Consider the following 14,429-nt stretch of genomic DNA (forward strand, 5'->3'; position numbering starts at 1 on the left):
CCTAGCTACTTGGTAGACTGAGATTTGAGTATCACAGTTTGAAGGCAGCTTGGGTAGGAAAGTACATGATGCTCATCTCTAATCACCAAAAAGCTAGAAATAGAGTTCTGGCTCAAGTGGTAGAGCACTATCCCTGAACACAAAAAACTCAGAGATAGCGCCCAGCCCCTTAGTTCAAGCCTTGGGACCAACAAACACACATGCACACAAAAAATGTCTTTGAAAACTCACTAAAAAGAAATCTCCCTCGGCTAGTGGTAGTGATTCACACCTCTAAACCTAGCTAATATCTGAGGATCTTGGTTCAAAGGCAATCCAAGCAAGAAGGTCTGCAACCTTCATATACAAATAACCAACAAAAGGCCAGAAGTGGAGCTGTGGCAATATACAGTACAGGCACAAAATGCAAAACACCATATATTATACTGATAATAACATATAAATGTAAGTAAATATAAATATAGACACTAACACCTTTTGAAAATGTATATAAAAAGTGCCAAAAGTAGGCATAGCATTGGCCTCACTGTAACAAAACAATAAGAGAACCAACTTGGTAAGCTAAGATGATGTTTAGCATGCCAATTCATAACTTTAAAAGAAAAAAACTTATAAACTAGCTGAGATAAGTGGTTGATTATCATCATAATGATAATCTACATACATATTTATGTAGATGATAAATAGTTATATATAAGTAGAAATACATTTTCTAGTAATTATATACTCTTAAAAGTCTCCACAAGCCTTTGTACCTCCCTATTTTGAGTATTTGTTTCCCACCTCAACATGTAAGTAAAATAAACATCCATAACTAGCATTTTCAATTAGTTTGTGGAACTTTTACAGAAACTGAAACAGCACAAGACACTAGAACATTATTGAATTAACCAGGTGATGACTATTGTTAATATAAAGAGGAAAATCAGATGCTCCCCTACTCTCTTTGAAAGACTAAGGACAAATCCTAGGAAAGCAAATAAGCTAGCACTAAAGCTGAGAACCTCCTAGAGAGTAGGGAGAGTTAAGAACCAGCAAGTTCCTGTTTCTTCTAAGGATGCTCTTGATCTTTTACAGAAATGCCACCTACACTGAACAGACTTCTAATGTGGATTAAGTGTGTTACACAGGAAAGGAATGGTCACAGACAATCTTCATGTGTCCCAGCCAGCAGGGGCATCAAACGTCCTGTTATGTCCTCAGATCAGGGATGTTTTCTTCCACTGTCTTCAGGTAGCTAGAATATATAGTTATAGTGTACGCAGGTTTAATAGTAACTTGTGTGCATTATTCTGTTGTGGTTTTATAATCTTAAATAGGGTTTGCTGCAATAAAGTCATATAACATTGAATATTCTATGGACTCAGTTTTCTAGAATGAATTTAAATTCCTCAATATTAGCCATTCTAGTTGTACTAAAATCCCTAAGGGCTAACATTCTTTAACATCTATTTAGCACAAAACTACACAAAATCAAACTAATAAATCAGAAACTAGTTTAGGTCAAAGTATACAATTACTGACCCAAAATTTTTCAAAAAATAAGAAAACAGAAGCCCCATGGTTGATTAATTTGAGCATACCTGAAAAGAATGTATTTGACATTGGTTTTTCGTGACTTTCATAAATAGGCACCCCAAAGTTCTTGGAGGAAAAAATAAAATCTCTCTTGAAGTTCAAATGTATACATAAAATGCTTCAAGTTTATTAATCATAAAGACAATTGACCTAGCTGAGCACTGCGGCTCACGCCTGTAATCCTAGCTATTCAAGAAGCTGAGATCTGAGGATAGCAGTTCAGAGCAGCCCAAGAAGGAAAATCAGTGAGACTCACCTCCAAATAACCACCAGAAAACCAGAAGTGGCATTGTGGCTCAAGGTGGTAGAGTGCTAGCCTTGCACTGAAGAGCTCAGGGGCAGTGCCTAGAGTTCAAGCCCCATGATTGACAAAAAAAAAAGGACAATTGACCTAAAATTAAAGCTTAGTGGTGCTGAAGACAATGAAGTTAAAATACTATTTAACTAAAACTGTTTCTGGAGCTGTTTGGTTTTTTTTGTTGTTGTTGTTATGTTTTGTTTTGTTTTTACTAACACACTAAACTTAGAAATGGATCTATTATTTCCTTTAAATAAAAGGTATAGGTAAAATAGACTATTTTTTCATAAGTTTCATAAATTTTAAAAAGTGACTGGTACATAGTAGCTAGGTTAAAAGGAATAAAATTGTTTTCTTGCTTACCCTTCATTACCTCCTCCTGATTTAGCTTTGGTCATGTTACTCTTCTTGGTGTGATCACCTCAAGATCAAATTGCATTCCAAAATCATTGATCCTGGAAGATCTTTGGATACTCACTTACCCTGACAGGTTCTTCAGTATTTCTACTGGTCATATAGGCTACCACATTTCACTGCCAAAATAATGAACAAAATAAGCCTACATACTTATAGTGTTATTCATTTTATTCATTGAACAAATAGATACTAAGGGGCATCCTGGTATATATCCTCTGTATCAGGAGCTAGAGGTATGATAATGAAATAAACAGATGTTGTAGTTGTAAACTATAACATCTTGTATGAAAAAAGACAGTAGAAAATAATCTTCCAAATCATGTGATGAACAGTATTAATACCACAAGGAGGAAAAATGTACTCACCCACTCAGGTCCACAATCTAAGTAAAAGTTGATAGAAAATTGTCTTCATGAGACTAAGCAGGCCAACAGGGATCCCAAGAAACCTGTTAACAGCAACTTCCTGTGGGTATTAAGAGTTAACACTAGTCCTTTTTTTCCTGCTTCCTCTGGAGGGTGCTATGGGACTATTACAAAAAAAAAAAGGCTAACTTCACTGAACTTTATCACTGAGATGCCAGTATGTCACAGAAGAAAGGAATGGCCATTGTGTCTTAGCAGTGACATCAAGAACTGAGCATCCCAATGTGACATTCTTTGGTAAGGAATGTTTCCTTCAGTAACCTTGTGATGCTGCAAAGCAATAGATACAGTTTTCACAGGATGATACTGAATCCAAGACAAGCCGTTTCTCCTTACTTGCTGTTAGTAAGAAAACATTTCCCTGATGTGCTTCACTTGGTGGCCTCTCTATGTTGGCTCAACTTTGCCTAGTCACAAAAGGATGGAGAAGCAATGACTCAGGAGAAGAGGCAGGACTCTTGCCAGATCAAAACTGACCCTTTGCTTCAGGGAAAACGAGAAAACCAGTCAGGAAACAAGAGTTTTCAGAGATAAAGTAAAACCTCTGGTCTGTCATGTGCTAAGCTGCACTTTGGATGACACCTCAAAACCTGCATTTAAAAAAAGAAATACCCACATCCACCATGATTTCCTGTCCATGAGTGTAAATGAGGACTGATTCTTGGTCACAGGCCTGTGTGTATGGCCCTTGTGTATTGGGCCTGGCATGGTAGTATCTGTAGCCCAAGCTACTCAAAAGGCTGAGGTAGGCAGAATTATTTAAGCTCAGGGTCTTAAAGCAAGCCTAGGAAACATATGACTCTGTACTAAAGCAAATAGTAACAAAAAAAAGACTAGAGAGATTTCTGTACATGGAGTGTGGAAAGGCCTCATTCTAATATACACACCATGTGTATAAAAACTGAATTCTACTATACCCCAAAACTCTATTGCTCTTCTATGTAAAACAAATAAAATACTGGCACATAATTTTCTACTTTTTGATCATAAATTGATAAAACAGACTTCTAGTGATTCATCAACATATTATATTTTGCAAAATTGTCCAAATTTTCAAAGCCATTTTTTAAATCTCTGATGTTTAGACTTAATTTCTTATTCTTGGCATTTATTGTAACTTGCATTCTTGTTTCTGTTGCCTTTTGATAAATTTAAATAGGTTTTGATGCAGGAAAATGATATTTTCTAGGTTTAAAATATTCAAGAAAGTGTTATGACACTGAATATTCAAGGGCTCAATCTTCTAAAATGAATTTCTAATACTTCTCTACCAGTCATTTAAGTTTGACAGTAGCTCTAAAATCTCACATTCTTATCTATGTAATGAAACTATAATTTGCAAACCAAACTAATAGAGGTAAATTTGGGTCAAGTTACACATTATTGACTAAAACACTATAAAAATCCCAGGGTTCTTATACTGTTTAACATACCTGCTAAGAACTAGACAGCTGAGTTCTAAAAGGAAGAAATTAAATCTCTCTTGGAGTTCAAATGTGAATGTAAAATATGTTTCCAGATTATTAGTCATACAGGCAAGAGGCCAAAGGTAAATTTTAGCTAAAAATCTGTACTTGTACTGAAAAGCAATGAGTAGTAGAAAATATTGAGGGGAAAACACTAATAACAAACTGCCTCTGGAACTTTATAAAATTATCAAACATGAAAAAGGAGTTTTTTTTAAATCAAAGGTATATGATAAAAATTGGTTATTATTTTTCATAAATTTTTAATGACTGGTAAATAGGACAAATATATGAAATTTCTGTCTTTCCCTACATCTGGGTTTCCTAATTCCATGTAGGATATTTTAAGATGTGTAATCACCTCAATCCCAGCCTAGGTTCAGAAATCACAAATTCTGGAAGTTCTTTTGCTGCTCTTATTCTGAATTATTCTTCAATTATTTTACAGAGTATTAATATGTTATGATATGCCACTGTCAAAATAATGAACCTAAAACAAGTATCACTCATAGAGTGCTATTCATTCATTGATCATTTAAGAAATATATTTTGAGCTGTTTTGTGAGGCAAGGGACATGGGTTGTATATGCAGTCCTGGCCCTTGAATTCCTGCTATGGGTACTGTTCCTGAGCTTTCTGGCTCAAGGCTAATGCCCTGCTACATGAGCCACTTCTGACTTTTTGCGTACTTAATTGGAGCTAAGATTCACAGACTCTCCTGCCCATGCTGGCTTTCAACTGCAGTCCTCAGATCTCATACTCCTGAGTGTCTAGGATTATAGGAATAGACCAACAGGGCCCAGCTTGAGCTGAAAATTATGTACCTAACCTCTGATGAGATCTAGAGACAAGGTGATAAGCAAAACACAGGTCATATCTATTCCTAAAAATTGTAAAGTCTTGTATGGAAAAGCACAAAGCACGTGAAGGAATAGCATTAATTCCATAAGGAACTAAACAATGTACTCACCTATTTACATTCACAATAAGGGTAAGTTGATGAAAAAGTTGATGAGGAAGGTTGACAGGATCCCAGAAATTCTTTGAATAGCAACTTCCTGTGGATAGATACAGTTAAGTATTACCATCTTCCTGTTTGCTCTAAAGATGCTTTTGTGTCGGAGTCTTCTGTCCCCGAGAGAGGAGAGAGCCCACTGACCACCAGCACCCAGCACTCCTTTGCCAGAGGACAATCAGATGCGTCAGGGAGGCTTGTCAAGGCAGGAACTCTAACCCCCCTCTTGAGGAAGTCCCTCCAGCTAATATCAGGTGCCAGAGCCTATCAGCATGAGGGTGGGCAGGACAGGGAGGTCTACCTGTTTACCCTCACTATAGGTCTCAGCGGAGAGTGATAAAACAATAACATTCATAACCAATGGTAATCAAAAGTCTCAGCAGAAAGTTATTCACAATACCAATGATATAGCTCAAAGTTAGACATGGCCTTACTCAGCTCCCAGCACTTTTGTTCCAAACCCTTTACAATGGACTCTGAGAAGTTAGGTGAGTCACAAAGGAATAGAATGGTCACAGAAAGCTTTGTTTCCTAATAGAGCTCAAGAACCATGAGTATTCCGATGTTGCATCCTTAGGTCAGGAGTGTCTATGTCTGTCGGGAGCAAGAGTGGAATCAAACTGTACTTTGATTTGCATCAGATAATTGCTTGATTGTCTTATTGTTTTTTGGCCTTCTCCTGTTCAATTGATCTGAGATTTACCATATGAATGTAACCCCCAACAGTTCCCTGATTAACCATCTGGATGTAACACCTGGCAGTGCCCTGGTCTGAAGAAGGGATATAAACTTTGAGTTGAGAATAAATGGGGCGCTGCAGTTTTTGCCTGGGCTGCAGACCTCCTGGACCCGATGTGTTTGTCTCTCTTCTAATTTTTCCAGTCCCTGCCCCCTATTTCAGGAACCCCAATTTGCTGCCGGTAGGCCCCGGCATCTGGCGCCCGAACAGGGACCCTGAAAATCTGGGACGACGGTGGAGGACCCCGCTGTGGTGAGTAACACATCATAGGACTATTAAGAGAGGATCTTAAGAGAGTGTATAGTCAGGAGTAAAAATTATGGGTCAAGTTAATAGCCATAGGTCATTTGTACCGATCTTAACAGACCTACTTGAAGCCCACGGAACATGGGTGGAAAAGGGGGTGCTTCAGAGCTTCCTACAGTTTGTCGAGGAGGCATGCCCGAGGTTTTTAGAGGAGAAATTCCAAAAAACCTGGCAGCAGATAGGTAAAAGAATTCAAGAATATTATAATGTATATGGCCCCGAAAAGACCCCAGTAGAGGCTATTGATGTATGGAATCTAGTAAATGAATGCATAGATCCTCAACATGAGAATGCTGAACTTAATCTTGAATTAAGGGAAATTTATGAGTTAAAGGACCCTTCTGAAAAACCTGAGGCTGAGCCATATGCAGCAGCCCAAGAGAGTCTAAGTGAGATCTTGAAAAGGGAACAACAACCAGTAGATATTGAGTATCAGAATTCAGGTTTGAATACCAAGGAGGAAAGTTATGATGAGTCAATGGAGGGCCGGGTGGCTACGATAGAGAAGAAGTTAGAAGAAATGCTACATTTTCTATCGAAAATGGGGATGGAGCAGAGAGCCCCCCCAGAAGTAGGAAAGAAAGATGACCCTCAGGCCACTATGATGTCTGATTCTAAACCTTACCCCTCACACGCACCGCCACCGGCTGCAGCCTTACGGCCTCAATCCCTTTTTCAACCTTTAGGCAAGCCTAAAGGCCCTAGCAACAAGTCCCTTTTAACAGGCACCACAACCAGGCACAGTGCATCACAATTAAACCTGACTCAGGCTGCTAGAGAGAGGGAAGATATTTCAGGGCCTCGATGCTTCCCTAGTTTAGTTGATCATGATGAACAAGTATACCATCAACCTGTTCCTGTTAAACTATTACAGGATTTAAAAAGTGCCTGCTCCCAATATGGGCCAACTGCCCCTTTTACTCAAGTAATATTGGAGGCCGCGTGTGCTGGTATTGCATGCCCAAATGATTGGAAGCGGCTTGCCAGAGCATGCCTTAGTGCAGGAGAGTACTTATTATGGGAGACAGAGTTCACTGCACAATGTCAGGCTAAAATTGAAACAAATGGGTCTAAGAACCTGCCTTACACTGTTGATCAGTTGTTAGGAGAGGGAACCTACAAAAACACCAAAGATCAATTGGGTTATGCAAAGGAGGCCTATTTACAAATAAATGCTGTGGCGAGAGAGGCTTGGAAAAGGTTACGCAATTCCAATCGTACAAAAAATCTAGTAGAAGTTAAACAGGGACCGAATAAACCTTATCTAGAATTTTTGTCTCGATTAATGGAAACTGCAGACCGCCTAGTACAAGATGAGAACGCAAGGAGGATTATAGTTAGACACATAGCCTATGAAAATGCCAACGCCGCCTGTCAGGCGGCTATCAGACTCCATAGGAATAAGGGAGGAATCACGGACTTTATTTCACTGTGTGCTGATATTGGACCCTCCCATGTACAAGGCCTTACCTTAGCCGCCGCTCCTCAAGGAAAGACTGTTACTGAATTTCTAAAATACAGAGGTCAGCGGCATTCTCGGGATGCTAGACCCCCAGGGCGTTGCTTTTCTTGTGGACAAATAGGACATTGGGTGACGCAATGCCCACGCCAAGCCAGGTTAAAGAGAGAAAAATCACCTGGCACATGTCCATGCTGTGGTAAGGGGAAGCACTGGGCTAAAGATTGCAAGTCAGCAACAAATCGCAATGGCCGCCCGTTTTCGGGAAACTGGAGAAGGGGCCAGCCCCTGGCCCCGCAAAACCATGGGGCAGTCCCTCCCTCTTCTCGGCCACAAGTGCATCTTCTAACAACCCCCCAAGATCAGTCTCCAGCCTCCTCCGTGCCACCCCAGGCAGTGCAGGATTGGACCTCTGTTCCTCCACCTGCTCAGTATTGACCCCAGAGATGGGGACACAAGCTCTCCCCACGGGGGTCTTCGGCCCCCTTCCCCCGGGAGTGGCTGGATTGCTGTTAGGGCGAAGTAGCTCAGCCCTTAAAGGGATACAGATTACACCTGGCAAAATTGACCAGGATTTTACTGGAGAAATCAAAGTTATGGCCTCTGCCCCCGAAACACGTGGTATCGATCCCAGCCGGTCAAAAATTAGCACAACTAATACTTGTGCCTTTACCTCCCGGGGAGACTGCTAATTCCCCATGTGGACAGAGAGGATTTAGATCTTCTGATATCTATTGGGTACAAAGCATAAAACAAGAGAGGCCTGAGATGACTATATTTATACAAGAAAAGCCCTTTAAAGGAATATTAGACACTGGAGCAGATGTGTCTGTGATATCTAAAAAACATTGGCCAGCCCAATGGCCCCTGACAACCTCTATGACTTCCCTACAGGGGATGGGGTATGCAACTGACCCACAGCAGAGCAGTGCGATTCTTACTTGGAGAGATGAGGAAGGGCACTCTGGTCATTTTCAGCCATTTGTCCTGGATCATCTGCCAATTAATTTATGGGGTCGTGATATCATGGAAAAAATGGGAGTGTATATGTTTAGTCCTAGTGCTGCGGTCACTAAGCAGTTACTTGATCAAGGCCTCCTCCCCTTTAGGGGACTAGGCCAAGCAGCACAGGGGGAGCCAGAGCCACTCCAACCCCAGTCTCACTCACAGAGACAAGGATTAGGGTATCGTGGAGAGAGCTAATGGATTATTAAAACATCAAATTGCTAAAATACAGAAAGGAGAGTTGTATCCAGCTACCCCTGTGAATATACTTAATCATGCTTTATTTGTTTTAAATTTTTTGAATTTGGATTCAAATAATTTATATGCTGCTCAGCGATTCTGGGAAAAAAGAGCGCAGCGTCCTTTTGCCTTAGTAAAATGGAAGGATCCCCTAACTGGTGCTTGGCATGGACCCGATCCTGTTCTAACCTGGGGTCGAGGGCATGTATGTGTTTTTTCACAAGGAGAAAATGACGCCCGCTGGCTGCCTGAACGCTGCGTTCGGATCGTGGAGAGTGACAGTGGCCATCCAAGCAGCGACTCACTGGGCCTACACCCCCAACCCTCCAGTGGTGCATCCTGCGACGTGGGAAGGACCTGAGTTATTTGTGCATGTCAATTGGGACTGCTACTGATCCACTTGTTCCACACATTCATATGAGCTGTGTTTCTCCTCCTTTTACTATTATGTAGGGACCTTTTAACATATTCATTGACTCTACACAATTTAATATGTGACATTATTTTGTCTTTACCATCCCTCTTCTTAATAACCTTTTTTGTAAAAGATGCCCAGGTGAAAAGCAAAGGCCTCCAGAGGTAAGTAGAAGTCGGCCGACCCCCTGTATGTCTGTGTTTTATTTTATTTTATTTTATTTTTGTTTGTTTGTTTGAAAAGGTGCACTGTGGGCCTAAAACAGAGGCCTGGGTGGTCAAGGGACCCCCCCTCCCCTTCTGAGTTTCTTGTCGATAACAAGGCACACCTGAGAGTCCCACCAGCAAGACATGTCTAAATCTAAAAATAACTGTTTGGTGAAAACATTCATTTGAGCTCATGTTTTTTATGTTAAGTGTATCTGATTGAGTCCAAATTTCTTGTTATATGTCAATGTCTGATTCTGTTTAAAACTCTCTGCTTCTCTGTCTTGTTCGTGTTACTTAGTTTTCCTTGGGTATTTTGTTTTGTTTTGTTTTGTCCAGTTTTGTCTTTAAAATTGGTACCAGTTCTAAATATGGATCCTTATGGTTTTTCTGCGTGTACACAAGCACATCCTTGTTATCTTTTTGAATATTTCTGGGAAGTAAAAAGTTTTTCGCTCCACTCAGGCCTGGTATGGCCCCTCCCAATTGGCTGCAGCTGAGGTGAGCAGAGGCCAGACAAAGCAGCTGCAGTCTTCATCTAGTTTCCTTTTTCCTACAACCTGCTGAAGTGACAGTCTTAGAGACAGTTGGTAGCAGGACACAAACTTCAGTCTTTAATTTTAGCTAGTCGCTTTGTTAAAAAGGGCTTTATTTTAAAACTTGGTTGTCACCCACAAGAATAAGATTAGCAAAAAACCTTCATGATACTAAAATTTTCCGGAAAATGAACGGCCGATATTAATTTTGCGCGCTTTAAGATCTTTGAGTATGAATGTGTGTGCGAATGGGTATGAGTGAACATGTTCAAGGTTAAATTGTCAGCATGCTGTATAAAACAATGGTTGAGCTCATTTGAAACACAAAGGGAATTGGGTAAATCTAAGTCTGAACTTCAAAAAATTAGTAGGTTTGAATGTTTCCTATATCTCAAAGGTTTATTGCATTGTCTTAAAGAAAAGCTGGTAAATATTTTTCTAGATCCTGAAATCTGTATTTTATTGCAAGGCATACAGCTGTTTACATTGTAAACATTGTATCCTGTTAAGCACAGAGGTGTTAGGGAATTTGGGATTTATTACTTTAAGTTAAAGTTTGGAAACATGAATTAGAGATCTCAATGTAAAATTGTTCATTAACGTCAGAAACTTTGCCTGTCTGTCTTTTCTTGCAAACTGACACTAGAAATCTGATGAATGTGGATAATGTGATTAGTATTTTAAAGGAATGTTTAAAGGTTTATCTCCATGCAATTGGGTGTATTTTAAAAAAGGAAAGGAAACTAAGTCCAGACTTAGGCTTTTGGTGCACTGATATCTATAGTTCTTGCATTAGGGAAAAACTGTTATTTGAGTTTAAACTGTTGTTGGAGTTTTAGACAGTAATCTAAACTGCAAAAGAGCCCCTTTTTTCTAAAAGGCAAGAGGAGTGCCTTGGGCCCTAGGGGGCCTGAGGGCAGAAGGAGTTCTTTGTGCCCTTAAAGGTTTTTCAATTGCAAATAAAGGCTAAGGTGTTAATTGTTTAAGCCAGTATCAGTAAAAGTTATTAAGAACATTGGAAATGGGTTTCTAAACAATATTTGAAAGTGAAGTTGTCTTAAATGTTTAAAGAAAGAGAAAAAAGGAAAATCAGGACTACCAAAGTAATTGCTTAATTGCTATTTCAGCTTGCTCTTGTAACTTCCAGCTAGCCCATTGGAGAAGAACAGCAATCCTTATTCAGATGTAACTTTGGCTTTTACCAGGTTCTAGGTAAGCTCATGCTTAGAGACTATTTCTGTGTCGACCACCTTGTTGCTCTAATTGGAGAAACGTGGCCTTTTGTAGGACTCATTGATCTGAAAGCCGCAGCTTTGAGCCTGCCCGGGCAAAGCAAAGTCCCTGTGAGACTGTGGTGTCTAATCTGCCAGCAGAATGCTGGGACAGAGTTGCTTTGGAGCTTGAAGTGGCAGAATGCTAGCTCTGAGCTGAAAAGCTGGGGGGAAGCACTCAAGCACCAAGCTCGGGACTCATAGTGGTAGGGTGCTAGCCTTGAGCTGGAGAGCTGAGGGACAGTGCCCAGGCCCTGAGTTCAAGTCCAGCAACTAAGCAAGTGAAATGCCAATGGGACATTTATCCCTGTGTGGAGAAACACTACTGGGACACGATGCAGAAAGCCTCTGCTTGGATGGCAGAGATGGTGTCAGATCTTAGTCACTTGTGCTTGGCCAATCAAATTAATCAGAGCCGGGAGGTCATAGAATAGTTTGTAAGCATGCCTTACTAATGCCCGTGCCTTTCATAACTGGGCAGGAACTTGTCAATCTTCTGTGATAGTGGGTAGTTTAAAGTCTTAATTGAGCGAAATTTTTATTTATTTATTTATTTATTTTTGACACCAGCCACAAATTCAGGAAAAGTTTGTGGATCTGAGGCTTGGGTCTCTATTAATCTGTTTAGATCTGACAACTGAAGCATTGTTAAGGTTGCAGAAATTTAGTTCCCCAGACAATCAAGAAAAGGCCTTTGCAAATGGGTACTATGTAAACTACACTATTGTAGCCAAAGATGGTTTGTGCAGTTGTTAAATGTTAAATATGATCTCCAGTTTGGAGCAAATTATTATTCCTGATATCTAATCCTTGCAATCCCTGATAAAACAGGCTAGGCTTCTTAAGGTCCCTGGTCAAGCACAGAGACAACGCCCTTGAGTCAGCTTGAAGAAGTCACAGAAGCTGAATCTCCGCCCATCAATCCCCTTTAGATGAAGGGACCAGTCATTTTTGGAAAGTGAGACAGGATAATTAGAGATATTAGAGATAGTGGAAAGAATAGAAATTGCACTTGTGTTTCTTTTAAAATAAAAATGGGGGATATGTCGGGAGCAAGAGTGGAATCAAACTGTACTTTGATTTGCATCAGATAATTGCTTGATTGTCTTATTGTTTTTTGGCCTTCTCCTGTTCAATTGATCTGAGATTTACCATATGAATGTAACCCCCAACAGTTCCCTGATTAACCATCTGGATGTAACACCTGGCAGTGCCCTGGTCTGAAGAAGGGATATAAACTTTGAGTTGAGAATAAATGGGGCGCTGCAGTTTTTGCCTGGGCTGCAGACCTCCCGGACCCGATGTGTTTGTCTCTCTTCTAATTTTTCCAGTCCCTGCCCCCTATTTCAGGAACCCCAATTTGCTGCCGGTAGGCCCCGGCATATGTCTTTTTAAATTTTTTTTTGCCAGTTCTGGGGCTTGAACTCAGGGCCTGAGCACTGTCCTTGAGCTTTTTTCTCAAGACTAGAGCTCTACCATGTGAGCCACAGCACCACTTCCAGCTTTTTTTTCTATGTATGTCTTTTTATGTTGATTCTAAATTGATGCACTAAAAAGAAAGACATCTAGTGATTTTTCATTCTGTTTATATGATAATTTATTTGTCTACATTGTCAAATCCTTTTAATTATTTTTATTTTTATGTCTGCGACCAGACCTCTAACTCAGTATCTTTGCTTCTTGGTTAACACTACCAATTAAGTCATGCTTTCAATGCAGTCAAATCCTTTTTAAAATAAAAAATGATAATTGATTTAGGAGTAACATGCTTATTTATGATGTTTTATCATAATCTTAAATAAGTTTGATGCAGTAAAATCATATTTCCTTGATGTCACTACTGAAAAACTATAGAAGGTATGTGTTACCATTACATTCCTATTTTATTATGAAACTATTTTACTAGGCGATTACAAGATTAAATAATCCTTATACTTGGTTTTCTTTTTTTAAGTCTTTTTTAAATTTTATTGGTTTTCTACAATGATTTTTTTAATATCTTTAGTCATTTTACTTGGACAGGAAGCTCCAAAAGCTGACTTTTTTTTAAAGCTGACATTCTTAACATGTATCTATTATTACCCTTAATCCACAAATCAAACTAATAAATTAGAAGCCCATAAGTGTCAAATTATACATTATTGACTAAGATCTTAGAACATCATCTGGATTGTCATACTGTTGAAAAGCCTAAATGATAAGCATGTATTTCAAGTTAACATGACTTTGATTAAGCACCAGAGTTTTTTGAGGGAAAAAATGAAATAAATGTTTAAGTTCATAAAGATATACAAAAAGTGCTTCAAGTTTAATACACATGAAAACAATATGCCAAAAATAAAGTTTAATTATAAAACCATGCTGGCACTGAAAAACATTGGGGTAAAATAGAAAATACTTGAAGGAAAAATGATATATAACTGATATGTCATCTGGAGCATTTTAGAAATTGTTAATAGCAGACTAAACTTAGAAATGAATCCACTGTCTTTAAAGGTTGGAGAGTTATTCTTTATCAGAAGTTCTTAAATATGCCCGGCACCAGGGGCTCATGCCTATAATCCTAGCTACTCAGGAGGCTGAGATCTGAGGATCAAGGTTCAAAAGCCAGCCGAGACACAAAAGGATCTGAGACTCTTATCTCCAATTAACCTCTAAAAAATGGAAAGTGGGGTTTGGCTTAAGGGTAGGGCGGTAGCCTTGAGCTGAAGAGCTCAAGGACAGCGCCCAGGTTGAGTTCAAGCCCCATGACCCACACACACACACTCAAAAAAAAAAAATCCCTCAGGGAGAGTTCCTTAATTCTAGTCCCAATAATTGGTGCTAAATAAAGAAATAAGAGTCACAAGACAATTATCACACAAACCTCGTGACTGACAGTGTTATACAGAAAGGAACAAAAAGAAGGTATTCACCTTCAGGTCCTGGAGAAAAAGTGTTCCCAGGAGGCCAGCGGGCCCAAGAAACCTCCCAACAGCAACCTTATGTGGCTAGGCAGTTATTTTCCTTCTGAAAATATTATGACCAGTTAAAGAATACCCACCTACTCTTGA

General features: G+C 39.6%; 1 long non-coding RNA gene across 1 annotated transcript; it reads right to left on the bottom strand.

Annotated features, from left to right (window-relative positions):
* Positions 1-1,160: 1,160 nt before the first annotated feature.
* LOC150068963 (uncharacterized) lies at positions 1,161-2,752 on the bottom strand. The gene is made up of 3 exons (XR_016535128.1): positions 2,659-2,752; positions 2,240-2,409; positions 1,161-1,237 (listed from the first exon to the last, which is right to left on the bottom strand). It is a non-coding gene; the product is annotated as an uncharacterized LOC150068963 (long non-coding RNA).
* Between the last annotated feature and the right edge of the window lie 11,677 nt (positions 2,753-14,429).

The sequence above is a fragment of the Megascapheus bottae genome, chromosome 1 (genome assembly GCF_031878675.1).
Source record: "Megascapheus bottae isolate mThoBot1 chromosome 1, mThoBot2.hap1, whole genome shotgun sequence".
NCBI classification, from domain to species: Eukaryota; Metazoa; Chordata; class Mammalia; order Rodentia; family Geomyidae; genus Megascapheus; species Megascapheus bottae.